Source organism: Xylocopa sonorina, chromosome 5 (genome assembly GCF_050948175.1).
Source record: "Xylocopa sonorina isolate GNS202 chromosome 5, iyXylSono1_principal, whole genome shotgun sequence".
NCBI lineage: Eukaryota > Metazoa > Arthropoda > Insecta > Hymenoptera > Apidae > Xylocopa > Xylocopa sonorina.
In genome coordinates, this window is record NC_135197.1 from 8,628,618 (window position 1) to 8,656,026 (window position 27,409).

The window sequence follows — 27,409 nt, forward strand, 5'->3', positions numbered from 1 at the left end:
TTTATTGACCCAATGAGTCACGCATCGCATTTTGCAGTAATTATGCGCTGCCTTCTCGCACTTTAAATTAATATTAAACTAGAATGGCGCCAAGCTAGTGTTAGAACTCGTGTCCCCTGCCAACGATAACGCGTCACTTGTGTCAGCATAAATTGAACAACATCTGTAGTGTCCATGCGAGAGGACATAACATTTAACCGAGGACACTTCAGTTTTTCTATATTAAAAAAGTCAACATTGCAATTACCATTTTTACAATTCTCCTTTTTTTCTCAAACAATCGCGTTTAGATACGATAAATATTAACCGTGTTTTAAAAGCACGAACACGTTACACGTTCCAGTCTCGATCATTCTAAAAGACCACACTGACAGCTAACATTACACGCGGCAACAAGTACTCTTGGTACCTCGACAAAGCATACAATTTGCTGGACTTTTTCAAAAAAAACCTAATCTCCATTTAATATACATCTCCTGGTAATAACCAGCGAGTAACCGCGTGCCTACGATATCCCCGTCTCTATCTAATGGCTCCAGAGACTAGCAGCCACGAGTTTCCCAGCTTTTCGCGTAATTTACAAGCCAGTTAAATCGACGTGAAACCCTCGCGTACCCCGTTGTTCGTTCATTATTGTTCAGGAGTAACGACTGGCATTAAATCTGCAAATCGATCGGTAACGAGCGCAGTCGAATCGAGACAGTTGGCTTGGTAATAGATAACTTAATTTCCTCCTCCTTCTCTGCTATGGGGCTTGCGATTTGTTCGACGATCTGTAATTCAAGTTTGGTCGCGTGCAACCAGGTCTCTATCTTAAATAAACCCAATGGCTCGTTTCGAATCAACGTTCTCCAACGGTGCGACGTTCCTGGGTCGATCGATCGTTACCATTTTCCGAATGCTGGCTAACTCTTTAGCTGGCTAACTCTTCGGATGTTCAGCGTGTCCGTTTCGCGTCTATGGTCCCCACGATGCTCGTATAAATGCAAATTTCACTGCACCCGGACAAATTGCTAGGCCTCTCTCGAACGTAACGTCCTTTTTTTCCTCCCCGCGCGATATATAAATGTAAATTTGTAGCGGCAAGAACGCGGACTTTAGTATCGTACTCGTGTTTTGTCAGTGGTATATTCTGTACGAGGCATCGGTTTTTCGGTTCGATAATCGACGCGTACTGCTCTAATTTAATTATGTAAATCGACAGAAATGGTGGTCCGTAGAGCATTAAAACGATCGAACGAGGCGAAGTTATCTCTATAACATGATCGTCGATTTTGCCTATTTATTGATCGATCAAGAAAATGTTAGGTATATTGTTATTCGATGTAGAGAGAATGAATCTTCCAAATTGCGTTCATTAACATTTTTTCGATCGAGATCGCAACATGTTAAGACGGGATAACGATCGATAGAAGGTTGTAATGATCCTCGCGTGTTCCACGTGTTCTCTCAAATTCGCTAGCGTTCCATCCACTTGGCAGAATTTACGAGAAACTTATCTCACGGAGGAATCTTTCTAATCGATCACTCGAGACCACGTTCACTGTCGACGATAATATTTGCGTCGCATTTCGAGTGTCGCGAAAAGGTGTTCGAACGTAACAATCAGCCATTGAACTCTCGCTCTATCGCTGACATTTCGTTTCTGTAAAAAGAAAGGGCAGCGCAAAGCAATCTTCACGGTTTCAAGCTCTGTCGCCTGGAGCAAACAATCTAGAAATGATCCCAAGTCAAACACGAGGCATAAAAAGCGCGGCAGTTATCTCGGTTAAACAACGTGAACGCGTACAACACTGGAAAATGCACTGAACAATCAGAACGCCTCGTGAACCGCGCGATTTCACAATCGGTTTATCCGACACCACCGCAACCCTCAGTCAAAAGCTATCTCTGAACGAACTCCTCTCGCCGCTATTATCCATTTATCCTGTTCGACGTTTTAATTCCAAGCCAAACAACCAAACGCACAGGCGAGGGGGGTGCGGTAAAGAGTAACAAAAATATAGTTTCCAAAGAAACCTACACGCGATCGACGATTTGTTCCCTTTCATTTTTTCAATGCTTCGAAATTTCGATGAGCTAATAAGCGTTCAGAAAGCATCTGTACCGCAGATTGCACGTATCGACATGGTTCCCTTTAGCTAGCGATGGGTTCAAGTATGCCGCGAGTACGCTTCACAACTGCACAGATTCACGAAAGATCCTCGCTTACCATATTAATCAACACTTAAGATCGCGATACTTGATCTAAGAATTCATCACAGAAGCTCGCGTCTAAATGAGATTATTAACGAATTAATTAAAAGTAGATTCTGCAGAGATATCTACGGTTTTGGTGTTTATCGTCGCGAAGTTTAAAAATATTTTTAGTTATACGATATAATTGTAGAAAATGTGTGAATGTATATGAGATAGAATCTCTTCCTGTTAAGAGTAGGATTCGAACGAAATTTTTTCAGGAACTGACTCGAACTCGCAGCCATACTTGGTCCCATCCGTGGCCGTGGCATGCGCATTATGCATGCAGTTAATGCGTGCGTGCACCGCGAGAACGGGCCGCCTGTAATTTCGGATTATGGGAACCGGACGGCGAGTCGCGGTTAACCACGAGGAACCGGGAGGAAGAGAAAGAGCCGCTCGGAACGAGGAAACGCGAGACGATTTTGATTAAAAATCGCCGAGAAACGAAAATTTGATAGCTGCAGATTAGGGCTGTTGCAGCGCGATTCGACGCGATTTTATTTATTTCTCTTCGCCAGAGAGGAAACGGCGCGAACTGCGCTGCGATTATTTTTTACGGCCGTGTACGCGTTATCGTCGTATCAGCTGCGTTTAATTGATAATTATCAACGAGCAGAAGAAGAGATCGTTCGAACAAGCATAATTTTTGTTCGCACGATTTTTCGAGATTGCGTTTAAAGGATATTCAAAAATACAGTTCCATACCCTTCGTTAACCTATCGTTACCCCTATTAGTCGCCTCTTACGACAAGCAGGGGATACTGTGGGTGTATTCTGATCCCCACCGCACTGGGATAGTTATTTGAACTTAATTTTTTTAACAACACGAATCCAGGAGTATCTTGATATATATTTGTTGGTTAAATTATAATACTAAATTTCTAAACGAAAGACTACTCCGATTTTTAATTAATTCCACCCTCGTTCTATACGATCGCGCATCCAATGATGCGATCGTTAGAGGAATCCGCACGGAAAACGCGATAACACGATACTCTGATAAACGACGCGTGCTCTACATACGCCAACGTTGCTCCCCGCTAAATTGCCCGTTTTTCACCACACGGGATTGTATCACCGATAATGTAATTAATCGCCAGGAGGCATTCAACGTTCGTTCGCCGCAGCGCGTTTGTTTAATTGCTCGCGCTTAATTACGCCTCGCTGATCGTTCGACGGTTTCTCACGGAGCAGCAGTTTGCGATCTTCGACACCGTAAAACGCACGCGCGCAATTATTTATGCGCCGTGTATCCGGTTGGCTCGCGTTTTACTTGAAAACGAAAAGCTGGAAGGCGAGTACGCCGCTTCGCGAGTTTCTGAATAATGGCGAGAGATTGGTCGCGTATGACGAACGTGAAGGAATGCGGGAAATATTGCGTGATAAATGCTGGTAATGGCTGGTGTGAATTATCGAGCCAAGTGCACGATGATCGAACCAACATATGTTGCTTCGATTATATTTACGCGAAACTCAGTCGAGCTGTTTATTACAGCATTCGAAAAGAATCCAAAGAACATCGAGTCGACGTACACACGCTCTGCCATTGTAATTTATAGCAGACATAACGTAAATCGAACACCGAGCTCCACATTTGCCGATTACCTTCCGATTTCTAATACAGAGGGTATCATATTTGTATTACATTCTACAGTGCGAGTACCGAGAACCACAATTTTCTACTTAGCGACCACATTTCCTGCGCCACATCGTTCCTTCTACTTTATTTCTCTTTCTTCGAACTCATTTACCTCCGCAGTAGAAGCTACACGATTAGAAGATTTCCTTTCTCGTCTATAAACTCGAATAAACTTACCCACGATCAACGATAACCCTGACAATACTCAACGACAATCTTCATCACCTATATCAATAATCACAAAACCCCACCAATCTCCTTTAAAAATCTCCAAAACGTACCAACTCGAACTAACTCAAAACTCAGAGTCAATCTCCACCCTAATCCAAGCATCAAACACAAATCCCCGCGATACAAATCCCACCATCCAGTCTCAGCGTGCACGAAAGCAACGCAACAACCTCGAATGGAGGCCGCCTCCAACATCTCCAGCAGGAGTGGCGCGAACCATCCATTGGCGAGACCCAGTCTGAATGCCCAATCTGAAAGAGAACACCTCAGCCGAGTCACCTGCGGTACGCACACCACGCGAGACAGGGTTACGACTCGCGTATGCAGAGGTACGCTCACGTGTGCAGATAATACCCAGCCATTGGTATCCGGCGGTGGATCTACGTTTTGTTTGCCTCGCGCACGTCTGGATTAGAGGGCCCGCGGTGTGCATGGCCGACGTTACACCTGTTATTGAATAATAACACGTGGAGCGGGATCCTCGAGTGGACGTGCAACGGAGTTGGCGAGCGGTCGTTACCAGAGGATAACAGCTGCACGCGAAACCTCCCCCGGACGCTCGTGAAAAGAAGAAAACGGATTTCCAGATAGCCGTGGAGCTCGTCTCGAAACGACGCGATGCTCTCCTCCTGATCTCTGCCTCGTTCGTGTTGGATAGGGATCGCCGCCGCGAAGAAGACTCGCAGCGAGTCGTTCGCTGCGATCCGCGGCGATGATCGCGGTCGCGTCCCGCGGATCGACTCAGCGCACCAGCGACGAGGCGCACCACGGAGGGGGTTATTCGCAGTTTGCCGGAAATCTGATCGCGGTACCGGTTCCGAGTGGCCTCTAATAAAGTCGTTCGAAAAGATACTCCGCGGAGCGGCTCGTTCCGGGGCACTTTAATGGCCCGATGGCACCGATCCTCAGCTTTAGTCGAGGCCTCGCGTTTCGAGACGATTTTACGGCCCGCCGTTAGGTGGTTAGTTGCTACTATTCGAGCGACAGTTACAGTTGAAGGCCTCGGTGCCGCGAGGACTTTCGTTCAATTTATTTCACGCACGGGATTAAGCAGGATTATTTTTAAACGTCTTTGCTTCTATTTAATTTCAGATAATAAAATCGGTACTTCGTGTAATCGTATATTACGGGGAATATCTACGCGTTGTCTCTGGTCGTTCTTAAATTTCTTTGAGGGATGTGAAAAGATCGCGTTGAAATTAGTGGAGAGTCCACGAATGCTAAGGGTGCGAGTTCGCCCAAGATTTACCCCCTCGAGAGCCGAATTTACCAATATGCACGATACTAAGAAACGTGCAAGTACGAAGTCAAATTTACTCTGAGTTCAATAAAAAAAAAGTCAACATAAAAGAGTCACCTTAAAAAAGAAAAAAATTGCAATAACGAACATTCCATGCTAAAGAGCACGATTCGTTGTGGAAGAATTCTCTGTGGAAATCGAGCGTCACAAGGTGCAGCGTTCACACAGCGAGAAAGTATGCCAGCCCTTCGCAATGGCGGAAGGAAAGGTACACAGATTCGCAGGCACGCGGGTACCGTTAACCTCCTAGTTTCTAGTCCCTTGCGCTCTGTCTCCGATCACGACCATTGTGTACCGGTTGGCCGTTGTACCTTGGCCCGCAGAAGAGGAAACGAGCCGATTAAGACCGAGGAAGAGAGAAGGAGGAACGGTGTCCAGCCGTGAACAGGAATTTTCAGCGACGTTATTAGCAGCCCGGAATTTATGGCACGATAGCCTGGTCTTGGACTGCGAAATAACGCGATCTTATTCCTTCGTTCATACTTCCTGTGGGGGCAAACGAAGATGGCATTTTCGTTTCAGAAGGAGAGGCTGATCTACATAATTATTAACGCCCCAGTGTTGTAGGCATTCTGAAAACGGTTCGCGTTGAACAGAATGGAAACTGTACGTGTAACGAAACAATTGCGAGTTGGAAAAATGATGTTGGAATTTTGTCGACTTTCTTCTTCCTTTTTAAAAATCTCCATTGAGCCCAGAACGCGACGTATTCGATGTCGAAAGTGAAATAAGCACGCGCTGGTCAGCCTAGCGCGGTCAGCTTCAGCGAAATCAGAGAGTGGGGTTAGTATTCGTTATAAGTTCGCATAAGATGGTGTCATGCAAAAAAGGAACGCGAGTCCAGCCTTCAAAGAACCTTGATTCAGTCTCGTTGCCTGTTTTTCTCTCGTTGCTTCGTCTATGACTCCGGTGCGCGTAATCTAAGCATCCGATCGCGGAGTAGCTTCAGTTCTCCATCCACATAGTCGCGACAAGTCTCTGTCCGGCCCTCGTGGTCGTGCTCGTTGCTTTGATGCTGTTCGCGTTGCAGTAATTCTTGTATAAATAGCACGACGACGCTATTCTCGTTTCGGCTGTCGATAGAATTCGCCTGGTGTCTCGTTAAGGAGCAGAGCGCGATTCGACTTGTTTAGGCTGTGCGTTCGAGGGTCCCAAGGAAAGACAGATTTGCGAGCTTTCCAAGGGTTTCTGGCTACGAGGGTTTGTAAACTGAGAAACGTCTCGCTCGATGAATCGAGTGATTTAAAGGCTGCGATCACTGTTTTACGTACACCGTGACGACTGATCGGGTAAACGTACGCGAGCGATGTACGCGATCGATCGTGCTAATTAATTAATAACGAAAGAAGCTGTGCAGATGTCGCTTTACAGACGTAAGCGACGAACTCGTGTACACGTGGAGTTGTAGCGTGTCACCGATAACTGTTTCATTCGACATTTTTACGTCTGTCGTGATAATATTAAATGGACAAAGAAAGTTAACGATTAAGTGATCCGTAGATAACCGCGCGACGTCAAGTATCGATTAGTCTGAAAGAGAAAATACGCGTTACCTCTGCGCAACGTTCCATTAGAAAAATCACGCGTGTCCCCCCGTGATCGGGTAACGAGCCACTAGGCGAGTACAACTTGATCAATCCAAGTAAGGCTGGAATCATTTCGCATGTAAAACAAATAACAGCTGTGTCACCGCGTCGAAATGATAGACGCGCGCTCGCTGAACCGATTCGATTGAATTGCTAATGCGCCGAGCAATCTCGATTCCGACGAACGCGTGATAGATATCGCATTCTACCCGGGTTAATCGGCGTATTAGGCGTAACGTTTAATCATCCGCCGCGTGGAAACCGCGCGGGAACAGCTGCTATCCCGACTGCACGGTTCTTAATCCGACCTCGCGTTTCTAACGCGTGACACGGTTGCTCGACGATACCACCAAACTCCTGACAAATCGTTGCGCCACGCTCTTTATCGAAGCGAGCCTCGAGTTTCTCTCGAGTGGAGCTGATAAACGATATTGAACGATGCGAAGGGCGAGTATGATCGACGCGTGTACTTAGAAAAGCGAGAATTCGGAGATGCACTCTTCGTGGCGCGGTTTAAATCGTCCTCGAAATTAGTCTCTTATCTGTCGTCGTAAATGTTTCACAAGCTTACACTTCGTGTCCCATTTTCGTGAACCGCGTGTAAAATAATTCGTGTTACGCAACTGGCTCTGTACAAACGTTCGTTCTATCTTTTTCCATTTTTTTCTGGTTACTTCATTCAGGTTCCCAGAGCTGGATAAGCACAATTGAGCGTAAAACGGTCCATCCGTCACACCTATCATCGTGTACTATTACACGGATGCTCGGTAGCATTTGCTCTCGTAACATCATAAATTTTCTCGCGATGATGAAACGAGGACAGGAAAATTACTTCAGCAGGGAATTTTGATTTCGTACGAGTTCTTTTAAAGCGCATCTTCGTTCTCTAAAGTATCCAACACATTTTATCAGTTTTCTTTTTCGCAAGCTACGTCGCGACATCGACTTTCTCGATATTAAAGTAGTGGAACGCATAATCGCGGTTTCGAAAATTATTCACGCGATGGCTGGTTGAAATTTCCCGTGGACCAGCCGTGTCCAGGTGCCAATAAAATCGAACTCGACGCTGACATCGAACTCCGCATCGAGAGGGTTAATCAAGTCGTAAATCACGTTTCCATAAAAAAGTCCCGTTGCGGCTGTTGCGCGCGTGGGGCCTCGGGTTGGCTCGCTGAAAAGGTTACAGGAAGAAGCGATGAAATACCGCGAGGCGAACGTTTCACGAGCGCTGGCGAGGAAATAAGAAAGAGGTGGAGAGGAAAGGCCGGACCTTTGATCCGCGTGGATGCGTGCGTGCATGTTTGAGCAAACCAGCGATGAATTACGGCGTGAAATAAGAGTAAATAGCGACGGCGCGAGCACAGCCGAGGAAGGGGTAAAGGGCTCGAGGGTGTTGTAATATCGTTGTAAATTACGCTTATCGTCGTGGCACCTCGCGAGCTGCTTCCTTTTTTTTTTACGATTGTACGTCGAGAAGAATGTTGGAGAACGAACGTGCGACTGAAACACGAGATGATGAGATTTTTCAGCAACCCCTTCGATACCTTAGAATGTAGAATTCTTCCTCCAACATTTTTATCGAACACGTTATTGTTACACGATCGAAGAGAGAACGTTATCGAACAAAGGTCTTCATCGAATCCTCCTTGGCGCTTTAGTTCTCAATTAAAAGAGAGCTTCCTATCCAGTAACAAAGCAGATACGATAACAGAATGCCACAATAATCGTTCGATGTATCATCCGCGATAATTGCATCGCGATTAAAAAAAAATGAAGAGACGAACCCGGCGATCGCGATATATTTTATCGAGAAGTGATACCCGTCGCGAGTAATCGCTCGTCCCATGTTTCATCTTTCGAAAAAGCGCCCAGCCCGATGCGCGCGTCCTTATCTCAAAGTTCCCTCTTCCCTTTCGAATTTCAGTCGAGCAAAACAACGAACAGGAGTTTAATCACAGAGTCTCGAGCAACGCGCATCCCCGCGTACAGCGGTACTGTGCAAATAACGACATCAATTTCAATATCTATTATCAGATAGCATCTGGAGTCCGTTGGTCCGCATCTTCGAACGATCGCGTCGATCCTGGGTCATCAGACGACGGATAAAATCGCAAAAAAATGTGTGCACCAGGATAACCAGTTAGAGATAGGCCTGGCGCGTGTCGTAGAGCGTGTAACGAATTATTCGTAGTGAAATCGGCTTTTGTTACCACTGGTAAGTAGAAGAACTTAACTATTCTAGAGACTAGACGAGGATAGATCAGCGTGACGCTGAGAGCTGTTAGAGATTGCGCGACTCTTAACCGCAGCAGCGACAGAGGCGACTAAAAGGAAAATTAATGGCGGAGCGATCGATGATATCATCGATGAAACGAACGGTTTAATGAATATCAGCCGATCGAGAGTGGGTTTTAAAAAAGAGCAGGGACAAGATCCGCGGCGAGGCCACCCGGGTACGAGAGCGTTTCCACGGAGAATCGCGTTCGATTCGATTATGTTGTACGTTCTTGTGATTGATACCGGTCATTAACCGCATTCGTGATGTAATTAATGGGGGATCCGCGGTGGTGTCCGTGCTACGCGAGCAAAAAACTAGCCGCGTAATACCAGCGTGAAAGTATTTTAAATAACGACCATGGGTGGCTGCTGGAAACGAGATTGCGAGAAAAAAATTCGTAAATCGATACAGCTTTATTGTATTTCATTTTCTGTGCTTCTTTGACGACTCTACGATCTTGCTGATATTTTTCATTGATTTCATTTCGAGGTTTGTACACTTGTCGCTGTATGTATGTAGCATTTAATTTAAAGCCGTATGGATCGCGAGAATCGACACGGTTTCCTCGAACAGTTTCATTATCAGTCTCGCAGCACGATTAACCGTATGTATCCAACGATATGTGTAACAATTACGTGAATCAATCTCTATGCCATAAACGCCTTTTCCGTTTCCGATTACGCTTCATTGATGCGAACGCTCGTTTCCTGAAACGAGTAACCGCGCTGAACCATTGATTCATCGTTCGTTCGCAGCGATGGGATCAAGTTGAACGCGAATCAGCTCGTTGCTTCGTGTCTTCTACTGCTCCTAAACATTTACGATAAAAGTATATTTCAAACGAAGCGTGAGTGTTTTTTTTTATTTTTTATGTATTCACAAGTAGTCGAACTGTATATGTGGAATCGTTTGAAAAAACTTTTAGCACCATTTATAAAATTTTTGCATCGCTCGAGATCCTCTCAATCCCATCCCTACTAGAGAAACACACTTTCGCTCAGACATCACGCATTTTTCTACGCGCGAACGTACTCGCGCGTGCATCTACCGATATTTCTAGTCTCTCCTTTCGTCTCTCAATGGTGCGTGCCCAAACGAACACCTTCCACGAAACTGTTCTCTCCGTTTGACGATAACATCGTCGCGACATTTGCGCGGATTGTACACGTCGCGATATCAACGATGAAAGTAAAGAGGCGACGAAGAAAGCCTCGACGGGACAACCTGTTCTCCGTGCGACCCTTCGAGGATGGACGAGGAAACGGAAGTCGAGTGGAGCACGGTCAGTCGTGTCGGGTCGCGATCGCAGGCCTCGACCTTCCTAACCCTCGCGGCGAACTTGAGGGGCTTCGAACGCGGCTCATTAACCGCGCGATGTCTCGTTTTTTCTAGGCGCAGAACCGCGCGGCGATAAATTACAATCAACGCCGGTGGATATGCTCTAGCGAGAGGTTTTTTTTACACGTTCAGCGGATTTCACGACCCCCGTGAACGCACGGGGAAGGGTAATTAAGGTGCGCTCGACAGGGTTACTCGGTTAGCCTGGCACAAAACAGACTTCCACGGAATCGCTCAAGTTTCCCTAGCTTCCTCGAGGAGAAGATAATTAATCGTTAATTACACTTGCGTCGAGCCATGACGATACGATATTATTACAGAGTAAATTATACAGCAAGATCGATCGATCTTTTTCTTCGTTTTCTAAACCCTTTTCTATCGATACTATAATAACGTCTTCATAAGCGTCCCCTCGTACGAATATTTTCTAACGAAAATACTCGCCACTCGTCCTCTCGAGTCGATCACTCACCGTACTTCAATCCCTGCCATTTCGAAGCCAGGTCCTGGTACTTGTACGTCGGTGGAACCGTCCTAGGAGGCAGTCTAGGCGCAGAGGAACACGGCTTGTAAACAACCATGCACTGTACGCACTTCCGGCTCGGGGCTGGTGGCGCTGGTACCGGATACGCCGGCTGGATGTGCACGTATGCCATGGGACTGACGGACTGTGGCGAATAGTAATTCGTGTATCTCTTCCGACGACTGCCGTGCGCTTTTTCGCGATGGAATTCAGCGCCACGAGGAAACAACGACTTCTCATCCGTGGACTTTTCCGCTATATCCAATCCTTTAACACTTGGAAATTCACCATGGAACCCGTGACCATCGTTACTCAAAGTCAATTCCTCAAAAGCTTCGTGCTTCGACTTAAATTTCGCATCGCTGATCCTTCGAACCATCGAAAATCCACTGTCATCATCCAAATCGAGTCTATGTCGAGTCTCCTCGTCCTCGAATCCTTGAACCGCGCGCACCATCTTATCAGTCGCTCGCGTAGCTCTGGTTATCTCTCCGTCAAACAACTCCGCGGTTCCACGAAGCCGGGACGAAACGGAGCGAAGTTTATCAGCATTCGCGACACCCCAGCCACCGCGACGGTCCGTTATTTCGTGGCTGGGCTGCGCGTCGGTCTCACGAGACGCGGAGGAAGGCTCGCTGGCCCCGGGCGATCGATCGCCGGATCTCGTTTCGCGTGTTCCTCCCCCAAGGATGTTCCCGCGGTCCCGTTTCGCGGCACGATCTTTACGGCTTCCGAACCGCTCGAACGTCTTCAAGGAAGATCCAGCCGGACCGTGGCCCTGGCGAAAAAAACGCCTGGGGCCCCTCTGCATTCCTGCGAGACGCCGCGTGCCTCCTCTTGGTCGATCGATCGACTCGACGATCGATTCTTCGCTCGGTTCGTATCCTTCTTCCACGTCGTCCGTGAATAATCGAGCTGAATTATGGGAACCGCTGGCGTCTACCTCGCTTTCGACTCTATGCTCGATGGAGACCGATCGTTCGTTTCTGCGACTCTTGGATCTTGACGATTCTGTTCTCGGATGGTTGTAACTACCTTCTGACTCGAAGGTACTCGAAATTAAACTGTTGCTACCATGATATTCTCTGTTATTTGTATTCAAAAATGACGGCGTTTCTTTGTTTGAAATGTAACGATTTGGAGGGGAGTCTTGTTTGATGCTTTCGTGACTTGTTATACTTTCGAAAGGGGGCAGCAAGTAGTGTTTCGTAGAAAAGAACGTTTCAGTTTCGTCGTCGTTCTCATCGAGTCCCTCGCGCAAGGTTAGCGACAGGCTGCTGCCCACGTCGTTGTAGTAACTTCGTTCCAAACTCTTCCCGACTTCATTCATCGATCGCCCATTCACCTCGCGCGACAAATTCTCTTTAACGTCGCTCCTTTCACCGGCCGGCGAGCCATTCAACTCTTCGTCATCCTTCGAAAACCGACTTTCATCCTTCTCGCCAGGCTCCGTGCCAGCCTCGTCGCTCCTCAAGGTAGAACGATCTTTACCCTCGTTCAGTGGTCCCCTGGCTGTTTTCAGCGACGAGATATTGTTCTTTTTTATCGAACTTTTCTGCTTCGATTCACGCTTGTTTTCTATGGCATCGATTTTTTCAAGCTCCAACGCTGGAACTCTGTTTCTCCTCGAGTAACCCTTCTTCTTCTTTTTCATCGCATCCTCCATCGACTCTTGGTTATTTTCTACGGTGTTTGATGCTTCAACGTCCGACGACGGCGATGAACTTTTTTTCGTAGCACTTGTCGAACTGTAATCATTAGCTTTACCATCACCTTTCTTCGAATTTAACGATCGACTGGAATCGTAAATTGGTTCGCGATCACCATTATCAAGAGCGCTTGATAAATGTAATTTTATTCCTTCGATTTCTGCAGCGTTTTCAAGATTCTGCATTGAATGGTGGTTCGATGTACGATCGTTTACGTATTCTTTTGTATTTCTATCCAAGTTCGAGTCGTCGTTGGTTTTATAGCCAGCACGGTCATCGTTCTTTGAACCCGATAATGGAAATGACCGTCGAACCGAATAACTTGCTGAACCGCCATCGCGTTCACCCTTTAGTCCGTCGTTTCTTTCAGGATTCCTCGACGGAAGCGACTCGTCCACCGCATAACTCTTCGATCCACCATTCCTTTCAGCATTCCGCAATGGAAATGAACTTGTCACCGAATAACTCGTCGAGTCGCGATCGTTCCCTTCGAAATGTTTTCTTCGATTCCGCGCGATCGAGTCCCCGGACAAATAGCTCGACGACTTCTCATCCTTCTCTCTCGGATGTCCCGTTGAAATCGCTCGCTCGATCGAGTCACTCTTAACATTCGAGACCGCGTGCAACATCTCCGACGAATAACTCGATGCTCCTCGATCGGTCCCCTCGAAATTCCCTGACGGACGCGAGTCCGCGGACGAATAACTCTCGTCGCGTCCCTCTTCCTCCTCGAGATCCTGCGACGCAGTCGCGCTTCCTGCCGAATAACTCGCCTCCGCAAAATTCCCTGTTCGACGCGACCTCGCAACCTCGTAACTCCTCGCGCGTTCCTTTTCCTCGGGGTCCCGCGGTGCCTGCGAGCTCTCTGCCGAATAATTTATCGACACCCGATCATTCCCTTCGAGACTCCCATCTGAACGCGACCTCTCAACCTCGCGACCCTTCGAGCGTTCCGTTTCCTCAAGCTTCCAAGGTGGAGTCGGGATCTCCATCGAGCCGTTCATCGATGGTAACCTTCCACTTGTATAATTCCTCCAACTGTCCAATTCACCATTTCCAAGATCGAGAAGCGACTCATTCATCGATCCACGATCGTCAACGTTCTCCAATGTATCCAAACCAGTCTGCACTCGTGACTCTTCATCGTTTCCTTCGAAATCTCCTGGTGTAATCCATCCTCGAGTTGGGTGGCTCCTCGAGAGTGGCTTTCGCGACGGAAGCGCGTTCTCCGTCGAACGACTGGTCCCGTGTTCGCCATTTCGATGGACGCTGGTCGGTGAATAATCCCCCCTGGACGGCTGTCGATCCAGCCACGACTCGTCGCCGTTCGACAGCCACTGCTCCTCTTTTTCCGCGCGGTCGTCGCGCCGAACGACCGATCCTGAGGACGAGGCTGCCACGCTGAAGCGGTGGTCCTCGTCCGAATCGATCGCCGTGGACGCAGACGAAGCGTCGCCAGCCGCGTTCGCCCGGCATCCCAGCAGAAACAGGGCCCCTACACCGAGGGCGAGCAAGCCCCGTGTCCACGATGACCTTCCCGGGTACATTTCTACCCCATGCTCACTGGATGCACCGGCACGCTCCAACGCGCCTCTGTCGTCACGCTGTCATCGTCCAGGATCGCCCTCCTGGGACGCGCTGCACGCTGCTCCACTGCCAAACTGGAGAACGGTTCTTTGGCTCCTTCTCAGAGACAATGGATGATTTGTTCTGTACGATTTTTAGGCGAGTCGATCTTAAGCTCGATGGATCTTATCTTCTGAGATGTTCGTAGGAAGTTCTACTTGTTTCGATATCCTGGTTCTCGCGAGGATAATTCACTGCTGCGGTTTTCTTTCGTAGAAGAGACTCGTTCGCGAACTTGTCGCGAAGAGTACTACGGTTACACTGATTTCTTAGAGTTGGCGAATTTGCGAGTTACTTCCTTCGAGTTCACTCACTGAGATCACCTGTTTACGAATATCACTTTGTTCGGACAGTAGAAAAATGGTACCACCCAGCTGGACCCACGGTCCATTCCACGATCTACGAAACTCGGTTGCGAACGGTGAGCAGTCGGTTTCTTACGCGCATTCCCTACGAGCTCGCGATTTCCAGCGTCGTCCAGGAAGATACTCGACGGAGCACAGTCGACCAGCTAAATCCGCGAGCGTCGTCGACGACGGAGCGAGTCCGGTTTCGAATGGTCGCGCACACGCCGCTCTCGCAGGGAGTACGAAAAGATCGTACGCACGTCGTCGTCTCGGGGATCGAACGGGCGGATCGCGAGAGGGAGAGCGCGGTGACCGGAAGAGAAAAAGAGCTGCTCGATCGAAGAACCCGTCCACGGTCGATCGACGAACCGCCGATTCCTCCTGCGAGGTGAACGCCTTCGGCCCGCGAGGAGGACGTCTCCTGATCGAGGCGAGTCGGCGTTGAGTCGCGAATCTGGCGAACGCGCGACGCCCGCGGATCGAACAATGGGCCGCGTCGTCGTCGTCGTCGTCGTCGTCGTCGTCGTCGTCGTCGCTGAGAGAGGCACACGTGGACCACGACACGACGAGGTGAGTATGTGTACCGGCTTCGACGGCGGCTCGAGAGACACTGGCTTGCTACCATTACCATTAGCCGTCTCTCTGCCCTCTCCTCTCTTCCTCTTCTTCCTCGTCCGCGGTAAGCGTCCTCCTCCTTCCTGCGGGCAAACCCGAATATCTCCTCCGCGGCGGCTCGCCAACCGGCGCACGTGGGTGTACGTACGCGAACTCCACGACCGGGTCTGTAGATCTGTCGCGCTCCCGTTTTTACCCGCCTCCCTTCCTGCTCAAGGACCTCTGAACCTGGACTCGCGGCGGTTACATCACGCGCGCGGCGTAAACAATACGCTGAGAGGAGGATCGTGGCGGCGATTTACGAAGAGAGCTCTGAATTACGAAGAGAGATGAATTCTTCTTTCAGCGAGAAGGAAATTCGTACCTCTTCGATGTATGGAGAAGTTGAACTTGTTTTTTGCTTGCGTTAAAGCTTGTCGCGGTTACTCGAGGTGTTATCGAGCTGGCACGAAAATGGGCATCGCGCGCGATTCGTGATTTAAACGGGGAAGATAGTTTCGACTGGTAGCTCACGTACCGTGAGCCAGTGTTTCCATTTAATACACGTTCGGCTGTTGATGTTACTAAAGTAGGTCGAAGTCTGCTCCGCGCCGCCTCGTTATCGATTGTTTAACTATTAGATAAGATGATGGGTTTCGCGCTAGTGCAGTGATAAACGTGTCCTCTAATAGCTGACAGTGATATAGAACATTGCGAATCGAGCGTTGATACCGATTTTTTTCATGGATACGAGTTGTACAGATAATCGTTGTGACGAATGCTATTTGGGACGAGAAATCGAAGAACCGTCACGATATTCGAAACGCACTGTCCTTTTAGATAATTCGATGAGCATGTAAATTATTCTGGCAATTATTCTGTTATTTAGAAAATTTTCTATTTATTGGAGAGACTTTGCTCCGCGACACGACACTCGAGCGAATCAATTCGATTCTTGGACGTGACTACACGTCGTATACATATTAATTGTTTTTTTTTTCCCTCGCTCGGTACACGTGTACATTCGTTGCATATTTATAAACTGCATTAATGCCTGGTGCATCACGAATGCGACTCGCCAGATCTCGTTTCGTAAGGCTCGTCCTTCCTTTCGTTCCTGTTCGATTCCTGACGTCTGAGTGGTCCCGAGATATCGACCATGTTACTCTTCGAGGCATCCAAACATTTTTTCACGAAAAATTCTCATTCAGAAAAAAGAAAAATCTGTGCCTGTCGAATTTTCCTAATTTTCTCAAAGTTACACTGAAATCATTTTTTACACGATCAATAATGAACGTGGAAGATTCCAATTTCCAAGCGAGGAATTTTTGTGTTTTCGTAGATGGAAAAATTCGGAGCAGAGTCTAGAGAGGGGCAAAGAAAGCTAGAAAATCGTGGTTTACACTCAGATCATTTTTCACGCGATCGATATTGAACGTGGAAGATTCCAATTTCCAAGCGAGGAATTTTCGTGTTTTCGTAGGTGGAAAAATTCGGAGCAGAGTCGAGAGAGGGGCAGAGGAAGGTAGAAAATCGTGGTCGTGGGAAAACCGGAACGTATTCTTCGATCCCTGCGCTTTGGTTGCGCCGCGAAGGGACTCCCGTTAATTGCGTGCTCGCGAGCATACCGCTCGGATTTCGCTTCCGGCATCTAGACAGCCGAGAATTTCAGCTGAGGAACCGGCTGGAATGCGACGCGGCCCGCAACAGATTCCGCAGCTTAGGGCGGATAGAAAAAATACGCGTGCCACGGCGTCCGCCACGATAAACCTTTATCGTGGTTTAATTGCGTGTTACACTAGCCGCTTCTTACCGATCCCTTTCACTAACGACACTATGGAACAAGTATCCTCGCGTGCTCGCGGACACCAATTAAAATATCTAATAACCTCGCTGTTTAAATTGAACGAAAAAATTTCATCGTTCTTAGGCTCGTACTTGTTCCACGTGTTAGATGCTCGAACAGAAAATAGTGCTGATGTTTAGGAACACTAGACGGTGACAAAAAGTAAAGCAAACAGGAAGCGAGGGCAAAGCACGAGCCCGTACATCATCGTATCTGGCCTGCACAACCCCCTGTCGTTAACGTTAAATCAATTTTATGAATGAATACATTCGTAATTGTACTGCGGATAAGTTACGGTCGAAATTAGCATAGTTAGGCGGTGCTCGCGAGCATGCTCTCGCCGCGGAAGAAAAATATCCGCCGTACCGTTACACTGTTCGCATTTTTGCCGGAGCAACAATAAATTACACCTGGCCGAGCAATGATTAACCGACGGGATGATAATAGGATATAAAATATGTCACGATGTGAAGAATGGTTTAATTCACCGTAACTTACGGCCCCGTGGCCCTATCGTATTCAAATCGTACGATTTATTTCCCCATCGAATCGTTCCGCCGACAATGGATCCTGCCATCTTTTTAGCTCGCGTTTGGCGAACCGACGATTATCACGAGTCGACCCTCTGACAAATCAAACGCGCATTATTCTGGACGTAGTGGACAAGTATCGTGTGAAGTTCGATACGAGATATCTTCTAAAAGATTCTCGAGTGTCTCAAAAACTTAGCAGGTGCGCGACAATAAAGTGCTGCGTGCACGATTCGTGACATTTTCATCCGCGACAGTTCTCGACAAATCCAGCTGCTCTCAGACCACGCAAACTTCAACCAGTTACCGTTACCACCTAACGCGATCGAATCATATCCGCGTCCCACAGTGAAATAAAAGTTCACCAGCGATCTCGAGCCGATCTTACGCGTGTCCTGTCGCCACCCACATTCGAACCAACCATCTCTCTTACTGATAGAAATCGAAATTAGACACGTGTAAGTTTATAAGTCTCTAGAAACAAAATCGTTGCATCGAAACGTTTCGTAAGTCCACTCCATTGCTCGCGATCGTCCAACGGAGCAAACATGCATCGATGATACGCGAAAGAGTTAAACGACCTCGACGATCCACCCCGGAGAGCCAGCGCAGAGGCCACGTAACGATCGTGCGCGGGCAAAAAAGTCGAATTTATCTGAAAGAACCGCTCGAAGCGTTTCAACAGCGGCGCGTATGAGTGTTCTCCGAGGGCTCTTGGTACCAGCGGGGTTAATGGTACACCGGAGAGCCGAGTTCTTGCAGGTAAAGTGGCTATTACGCTTGTCAACGATGCACTCGTAACGAACCAATAAACGCGCGCCCTCCAGCAACGAACCTCGCCGCGGTTCATTAATTATCCAATCAACCCGCGTCCTCTTCCCGCTTTCTTTCGACCGCGTTCGCCAAGTGTCGAGGTACCGTTCGCGTTTCCGCGGCCACGTCGCGGTGGACCACCTGCGATAAGGTTCGTAAAACCCTCGCGACGATCAAACACCCACCCGCGCGGCTGGATGCAGCGAGGATTACCGCATTCAATTAACCGGCCCACTTCGCATCGCCCGCGGCGCAACGGGTTAACGAAGACCGCGGTGCGTTTATCGAAACAGGTGCTTCCGATGCGGAGGCGGTGCGCAAGCGTGACCATCTCATTTCCGGAGCGCAATCGTTGAAAAATGTATTTTTCATCGTTGGAGTATGATCACAGCGTTTTAGATTCGATGAATTCTGTTTCATTTGCGACTCGATGGAGATGACAGTGTAGGATATTGTATTTAAAGAGTTTCGATTTGCCTTGTACAAGCTGGAGAACCTGGCGAACTATTTTCATCGAGATTTCGAGCTCTGGAGAAACGAGTCAATTTCATTTTTTCGAAGGAAGCATTGGCGAGACTTCTCTATTAGAAATGGAGTTAATTTCCAACGAGTTAACTGATCCTTGTGCAACGGCAACGTTCGCCAAGAGCGGATCGATAAATTAAAATGGACGTCGCGTAAATTTCACCGCTTTACTACTGAACGAACCGTGTCCAACCGGCGCGAATCAAAGGCGAGGAGCACCGCAGGTATAAAAGTGGTTTCACTTTTACGTGAGATCGTGGGTTAGGGTTCTCTTTTCGTTGGGATCGAAGGTGAATCGCGGCGTTAATTAGTCGTTGGGTGAAAGCGGACACGTTGATTGCAAATTATATGTGCGTCCAATCGGACGTACGCGATTATCTTCCGGGCAGATGGCGTGATTCCATCGATGTTTTTAACGCGCGAAATAATCTCAGCTCGAGGTCTTCGGATTTGCGTAATAAATTGGGGATACATTCTTGGGTTGCCACTTTGGAGAGTGAAAAATGACGCGTGGTAGACTTGAAAGAGATCCAATCAAGGAAAATCTCTTTCATCAGTTGATCGAAAAGCGAGCCTCGTTCGTTGAATGGAATTAAACGAAAGTTTATACAATTTTATGATGGGTCTTCTAATAATTACTAATAATTGATGAGATTCGTATACAGAATCTTTTAACAATAGCGGATTAACTGTAAGATTACGAACTACGTTCGTAGACGCAGGCTTAAAAACCTGTCCATTTAACCGGACCAACGCAATAAACGAGGTCATACGGGACGAAGAACCGCGTTTCTCTTCTTCCTCCTAACTTTCATTCCCATTTGACCGCTCGTTACTAAGCGGTTGTACAACAATGACACGGTGCAAGAAACAGGCACTTCGCGAGACTAATCAAGACTATCCTGTTACGAGCATCGTCCAAACTAATGGAAAGAAGAAAATCGAGGGAAAGCGGGAGAGTTGATCTCAGCGTATCGTTCGTTCATCGCAGTGCTCACCTATACACATGTACACGTGCGTTTAAAATGACACGTTTCCATTCGCGAAGCCGATCGATCGTGTTGATACACCTTTTGTCTGAGCGAGAGCACTCGCCAGGAATCAGAAACTGCGCGGGCGCGACACTCCCAGGGCGGCAGGTTCGAAAGAAAAGCAAAAGGCGATTTTATGGGATATTCATGGTGGCACAGGTGGTCTGGCTACGTGACGATGAGTATCTGGCGGCGGTCCGACGTCGCACATAATGGACAGCCAGCGTGGGCACGGTTAGTTTTATGAAGCCCACACGTCCGGAATACAGGATCCCCGTTCACCGTCTACTTCCGCGATGAGATCACCTGCCTCTGCTTCCCGTTCGAGTGTTTCGGTCAACTCGACGCTGTCTACCCGGACCTGGACACTGTTGTCAGCCATTGTGTCACAGCGATTCGAAAAAAAGAAATTCGCGAGGACGCCACGACTACCACGCTCGACGTTAAACCTTGCGATCGCAGACCCAGATACACGTTGATATCGCAGAAATTTCAGAAAAATTATCAATCGCACGCGGCACCCTTTTGAAGCGAGATGCGTTTCTTTGCTGCACCGCGTGAGACTGGTTGCGCTTTGGCAAAAACGCGACAAAGTGAGTGGGACGCCTCTCTTGGGGCGCATCGTGGAAGATACGATCAAAGAGAGGCTTGTTTCTCTTCGTGGCTCGGAGTGGAGATTCGCAGTTTCGGTGAGCACCGTCTCAAGATCACTGGGCTAAAGTTTGTCCTACAAACTGAACTCGTTCAGTGGAAGCGCATGCTTGATAAACGCGTATCCGTTTATGCTGTGCAGTGGATTCGTATGGAGCGAGGTATGGAGATCGATCGATGGGTTCTTTTATCGCAGTCGTTGGAATTATTCTTTACCCAATCGCGTATGATTTCGTTTTAATGCGAGACAGAGGGAAGTTGCGTTAAGACTTTCGAATCTCGATCGAACGAGAATGTAAAATTTGAGAAAGATATTCAAGGATTACTTACGGTGCAACTGATAACCGCCCACGCGTTTGTGAATATAGGTTTACGATCTTACCAGAGAGAGGGCACTCACCTGAAACAATAAAACGAACGTTAGTTCCGAATCAAATATAGTTCAAATGAAATATCATTGCCACGCCACAAACTTCGAATCCCTCGAACGTTTCCCTTCACCTTCCCACCGTTTGCAACGATCGAGCAATCGAGCGAGCGGAAGAAAAAAATCGCGCGAATCCTTCAATTTAAAATTAGTTCTAGCGCGATCGTTCCAGTGGAAAGCGCGACGAAGGAAAAAGGCCAGGACTGGCGACAGTGGTCGAGGAGGAGGCAGGCCGAGAAATTAGCGTTCGTTCGCGTAATTAGAGTCCGTCCGGGTAATTATATAGCAGCGTCGCGTCGAATCGCGAGCCACGACCGTCCCGTTCCCTGGCGTCATTAATAAGCTTATTGATAAATACGTCAGACGAACGTACGCGACGTTCTGCGTACCTCCTCCGCCGCCTCTTCGTCCACGGTACGCGCGCCCACGTCTCTCTACCTATCTGCATTCCCACTGCCGCCGCGCTGATAATGCGAGTAATTACGCCCGCTTCTATCGCGACGTTATTAACAGCCGCGTTCGCATAAATTCGCGATCGAACGGAACACGTTGGCTCTCGTATGCGCGAGAATGCTGTCTTATGACTAACGCCTATTTGCGAGGGCAATACGGTTCAGCGAGGGACTCGATTTCTCTCTATCGTAACGTAACATTTAATCTAGGAAGAGCAATTAGACGGATAATCGTAAGAGAGTGAAATATCACCAAACGATAATTATATATCGTGGTTGTACTTTTTCGCGTAACAGAGTCACGTTTTTAAAAATCACTCGTCCATAGAATCCTTTGGTCGATCAGATTGAATCTTGCCTGTAGAGAGGGATAAAACGATCACAGCTCGTGGCGATGAAGCGATCGGATACCATCGTGGCTTCGGTTCCTCTGAACGCCACGTTCTACCCTTTCGTTAACAAGCACCCGATGATACCCTGAGGAACGATCTGTCGACACTATCCGCGGCCCGCTTTTTGATCAAGCGCCACTAAAAACACGAATTTCGGCCAATTACGAATCGTCCGGCACTCCCGGGCCTCGCCATAGCTCGATTTATGGTCGCACCGCGTAGACCCTCGGCAATCTTGTAATTTTATAACTCGATCGCCAGCATCGACGAGTCGCGATGTTGAAACATACCAAGTGTTTAGCTTCAGGCTCTACTTGTCGTTCGCAAGTTTAGCCGTTTTTATTGCAAGACAATCCTATTATTCGATGGTATATCGGATAGGGAAATTCGTCAGAGCATCGACTTTCGTATAAAACCCAGTTTCTCTATGTCAACGAATTTCTTTTTCTACAGTTTCAATGATTCCAGAGCGGAGAAACGGGGGTGTCTCAATTTCACGGTACGTATGTAAGACAAGCGTGTAACGTCGAGCGCGAGAGTGGCGCACGCGACGACAGCCGGTGGACCTCGATCAGACGCGAGCGGACCCACCTTCCGGGGACTTATTGACGAAGCGGGGAACAGCCGCGACCAGACGAGCATGCGGGAAAATGACTTAATACGAACATACGAGGGAGTTAGTTGCACGAGATGGCCCGTGGCGATACGTCGGACCACCCAGCAGGTGATTGCCGTGGAGAGGATCTATCTACGGTTGCCCGAGCCGTTGCCTTCTACGTGGCTTTAATAGCGCGCTCGCTCCGCATTCCTAGATCGTCCCCAGCCGGCAGACGGAAAACTCTTCACGGCCGGATCTTGCCTCGAGGCTCTCAAACTCGTCCGTGTCGTTCTTGTCTCGCGGATATTTTCTTTCCTCCCCTTCTTTTATCCACTTTTTTCCGCTCTCCCTCCATTCCTCTCTTCTCTATCTCTCCTATCTCCTCTGTCTATCGAGCGCGATTCTCTTCTCCTCCGCCGCTATTTTTTCTTCTTTCTTTCTTCGTCGCTGGTTTCTTTTTCCCTCGAACGAGCCGTTTCGTGTTTATTCGTCCGGTTTATACGTTCGCACTTATTTGCACGCTCGGCTCCGCGGTGCAGCCTCGAGATCCGCGTCGTCAGGCATCGCGTGCATTGTGCATCTCGCGTTGCTTGTTCTCGCCGTTGCCACGCTGCGCCGGTTGATCGTTGTTTGTGCTTCGAACGTTCTTCTTGCGCGGGTTTTACGACCTCCTTGGCGAAGGGTGCACGAACTGTGAATTTTTCTATGTTTACTGCGAGATAATGTGGGATGGATATCTTCTTCTTCTGCTTCTTCTTCATCTTCTTTCGTCTGACTTTTATTTAGAGTTGATTACGACGAAGATTCCTTCATACAGCTATGAAATTCAGTAGCAGTTTGTTTTTCACAAGTACGCGCTATAGACACCGTTTTATCGTTGAACTTCTTGTTCGACGACCCGCAGAAAAAAAGTACACGCGGAACGAATGGCTCCACGATTTCCAATTCTTCAATGATCACGTTACAGAGGAGCTGGTTCCATTTAATAGAACATTCGCCTTATCTTAATGGCTTGACAATAAGACCGATCATGTTTTCCGCCGTGGCATGTATTTATTATCTTTCTATCGTGCCAGTTCAACCGTTGAATCAGTTTGCAACGCGTGTTCGTGCATCCGTACACGTTTCAGTAATTCCGTATTCCGAGCCACAGAAAGGTTACTTCCATTACCATTTCAAGTTACTCAGCGCATGTAATCAAGAGCCAATAATTCGATTACTCTAAATTAGTCTTGAACCCTGACTAAGTCAAAGAAGAGAGGAAGAAGATAAAAAAGTATCGCAGGGTTCTTCATTCAGGACGTAAATCACAGCAGGCTCGAAAATGAAATTAGCATGCAGCGCCTCATCGACAGGTTCCCCCAGTGATGAAGATCGCGTCGAGGAAGCAAGCCTCCCTCTCGTGGACGAACGCAACAATCGACTCCTCCGTATCACTTGTCCGGCTGTATCTTCGAGGGACCATCTTTTGTTAGCATTTCCACGGGGCGACGTCATAGCGTATCGGGTCCCAGTATCGATGACGGTGTTTGTTTCCGAGGGTATTACATTGTAATTAGATCGGGACGTCAGATAAAGGGGTAGGAGCGTTTTGCTCGAGCCCTGGTGAAGCGTAAATGCCGAGATCGGCTATCTGGCGGCGCGCGAATCGAATGCAAATTTCGAGACCCGATATAGATGAGAAATCCGATACCAAGGTCGTTCCTCGCCTCCTCATCAGCTGACACCGATCTCGGTCAGCCTACCGCAACGCTGCGGTTATTTTTCGCAACGCTCCGTGGACGCCAACCCCCTTTTCTCACCCGCCCAGCCACCCTGTCAGCGCCTTTCCTTCGGAGTCGTTCCTCTCCGCCAAGAATTCGGACTCTTGTGTTGCTCGATCCTCGTGCACTGGCTGTGTATTCCTAGTCGTGTGCATATGCTGATAAATTCATCACGGATTGATCGTGAGACGCGGATGTGAATGGAACTCGGTTGTACGCGTCGAATCTGACGTGTCCTATTTGGTGAAACACAGGAGGAGAGATTGAGAAATGGGATGAAACGTTGTTCGTTTCACGAGGCTTTCTTGACACGTAGAAATTTCGATTGCGCAACGTCTCTTTAGTAAAGAATGTATACATATACGGAAATAAAGGAATAATATCAACATTTGTAATATTAATTTCGAATTGTTCGGATAACTCGCGTCGAGGGTCCTCCCAGGAATGTAACAGGTTAGTGTCGCATTTGCGAAACGGTTGGAACAGCTGGTCCACGAGGCGATACTAATAGGGACTAATTTATGACAGTCTCGAGTGTCTGTCATTTTCTTTAATTAGCGAGTCTTCTGGTAACAAAAGTCGAAGCTCCTTCCGAACAGTCGAGAAGCTGGCGTACATACTTTATAAACGATACGAAGTTAGAGGGATCTATTGGAACTCGTTCGTCTCGTCTCTTCTTAACGATGGGGATACCGTTCAGGCGATCGAAGACATTTTAGCAACCCGATTCGGCTTTCAGCGTGCAACGATCGGCACAATAGACGGGCATTATTCCAGCGCGAAACACGTGTAACACGAAACGACAACTGCACATTCTACATAATTTTACGACCAATTTATAATCACTGCTTGCGTTGCGTGCAATGCGCGTACATTTTATTACTCTGGAGAAAGTGCACGCAGCAATTACAATACCCTCGACCCAACGATAAAAGTTCCTGGACAATTCGTCGTAAACTTTATTACGTGGTCGATCGGCCATTAACCGCGTTAATTAAATAAAGATATATTCATAAAACAGTCTGCACACGTACAAATGAGACAGTTTTCTTAAAATCGCCATTACTTTTTAGAATTTCTCAATGAAAAATTTCAATTCCACTATATACATACACATTACGTATATGTAATAAGGATAACGTGAAGATTTGTTGGATACATTTTACTACCTTTCAATATAGACACGTACTACTTGGAATTAGAACAATTTGGCCAAACAAGACCAAAAGTATTTTCATGAAGAAAAAGACTCGAATCATTTGTAGTACAGTACCTGTTCGCTATCTCGTACAGGTATCCACATAGATCGCATTTTGATCTAATCGTGGTGGATTTCCTGGAAGGCTTACACGAGAACTCGCGAATCGAACGATTGATTTAGGGTGTCGTTAAGGCATCGTGCAACTTTCTACATAAGCTCGTTGGATCGAGCATGTCTCGAGGAATGCCTCTCCCTCTTTCTCTCTCCCCCTTCGTTTCGCTGAAAAATATACGATCCTTCAAACTCGCACGCGTCTTACTCGAGTTCATTTGATTTTACGGCGCGCCATTAAGCGGAAAAATGTCGCGAGGAATGCCCCTTGGGCGACGCGCTGCGTGCACCCTGCGATTTCTATTTTCGTCATCGCGATATTGCAATCAGTCTGCGGAAACCGTCAGATCGCAACGTGTCTCGAAGAAATTTCGATATCCAAGGTCTCCTACGAATCAAGTCCCTTGGAACCATTTGAAATTTCTTCAAACTGTTCGCAGAGATACTCGAATATCTATAACACGTGCGCGATTCTTGAATTAATATTTCTTGCTAGAAAATTTCTCCCTGTCTCTCTTTTTCTCTCTCTCAAAAAAAAGTAATTGGACTGACTTAATATTTGATATCCTGATTACCGCTGTCTCTGCTTCCCTTTCCTACTCATTTCTTTACTTTCTGGTGACTTGTTATCGGTGCTGGTGTTACGGTAATGACAGGTATCGGGTAGTAATAACGACAGGGCAGCGGCTCGCTGCCAATGGCGGACGTTACGCTGATTTAACGACCCGCTCCGCGAGTTGTCGTTGGCCGCGGGGTCAATTAACAGCCGCATTTTTCACGACGACGCGCTCGCCGCCGGAAGTGAGCCGCGAAAGCCACACGCGACTCCGACGAGGAATCGAGGCGCAGTCATCGCGAGCAGAAACGTTTGCGGTTTCGATCCATTAGTTGTATCTTAACTCTTAAACTCATTTTTTTCCACAGAATTAAGAATAAATAGAGTTTGTGATCTAGTTCTTAGTCGAATCGATCTCATAATTCTATATCTATAAAATATTCCAAATGACTAGGCAATAAAATTCTAGTACAATTTCTACCTGCAGTCAATAATTTAATTTATTTTAAGGATTAACCGTTACCCGATAACCCTTTACCGATACCCAATTTCCCCAATCCGAAACGCTTCAGTAAATTGACCTAAATATACAATAATCCTCTTTATTACAACGTAATTACCCTTAACCCTTCGACATTTGAATCCGTATCTTGCATTGGATCGTCCATCAAATTGCACCTGGAAATACCAATGGTTCATCGTGAAATACCATCGACTTCGATACCGATTGAAACGATGGGCGAAGATTCACGACGGACAGGACGCCATTGCTCAAGCCGCTCTCGCGGCCACGCAATTAAGTGCATTCGAATCTAATCGTTATCGAGCCCACGTGGACTGGGCGCGCTGTATCTTCTTCCCGGGGACTTCTTCATTAACGCGAGCTGGATTCGTTATCTACGCGTAGCCGAGACGGTTCGTCGACTTTACGATCGTCGTCCGTCGATTCGCGATGGCTATTAGCGGTCGCGAGTTGTGACTCGCCTCGTTTCGAAATCAATTAGCCGGGATGTTACGGTCCTACGCGGATACGAATCATTCGCGAGACGATCCCCTTTTCTATCGCGTTATGGCTCGCGCTGATAGGGACACGCGTGTCCT

At 47.7% G+C, this 27,409-nt stretch overlaps 1 protein-coding gene across 1 annotated transcript in view; it reads right to left on the reverse strand.

Moving 5' to 3' along the window:
• Positions 1 to 27,409, reverse strand: part of Wb (wing blister) — a 135,219-nt gene that overhangs the window by 27,060 nt on the left and 80,750 nt on the right. The gene's annotated exons all lie outside the window — the stretch shown is intronic.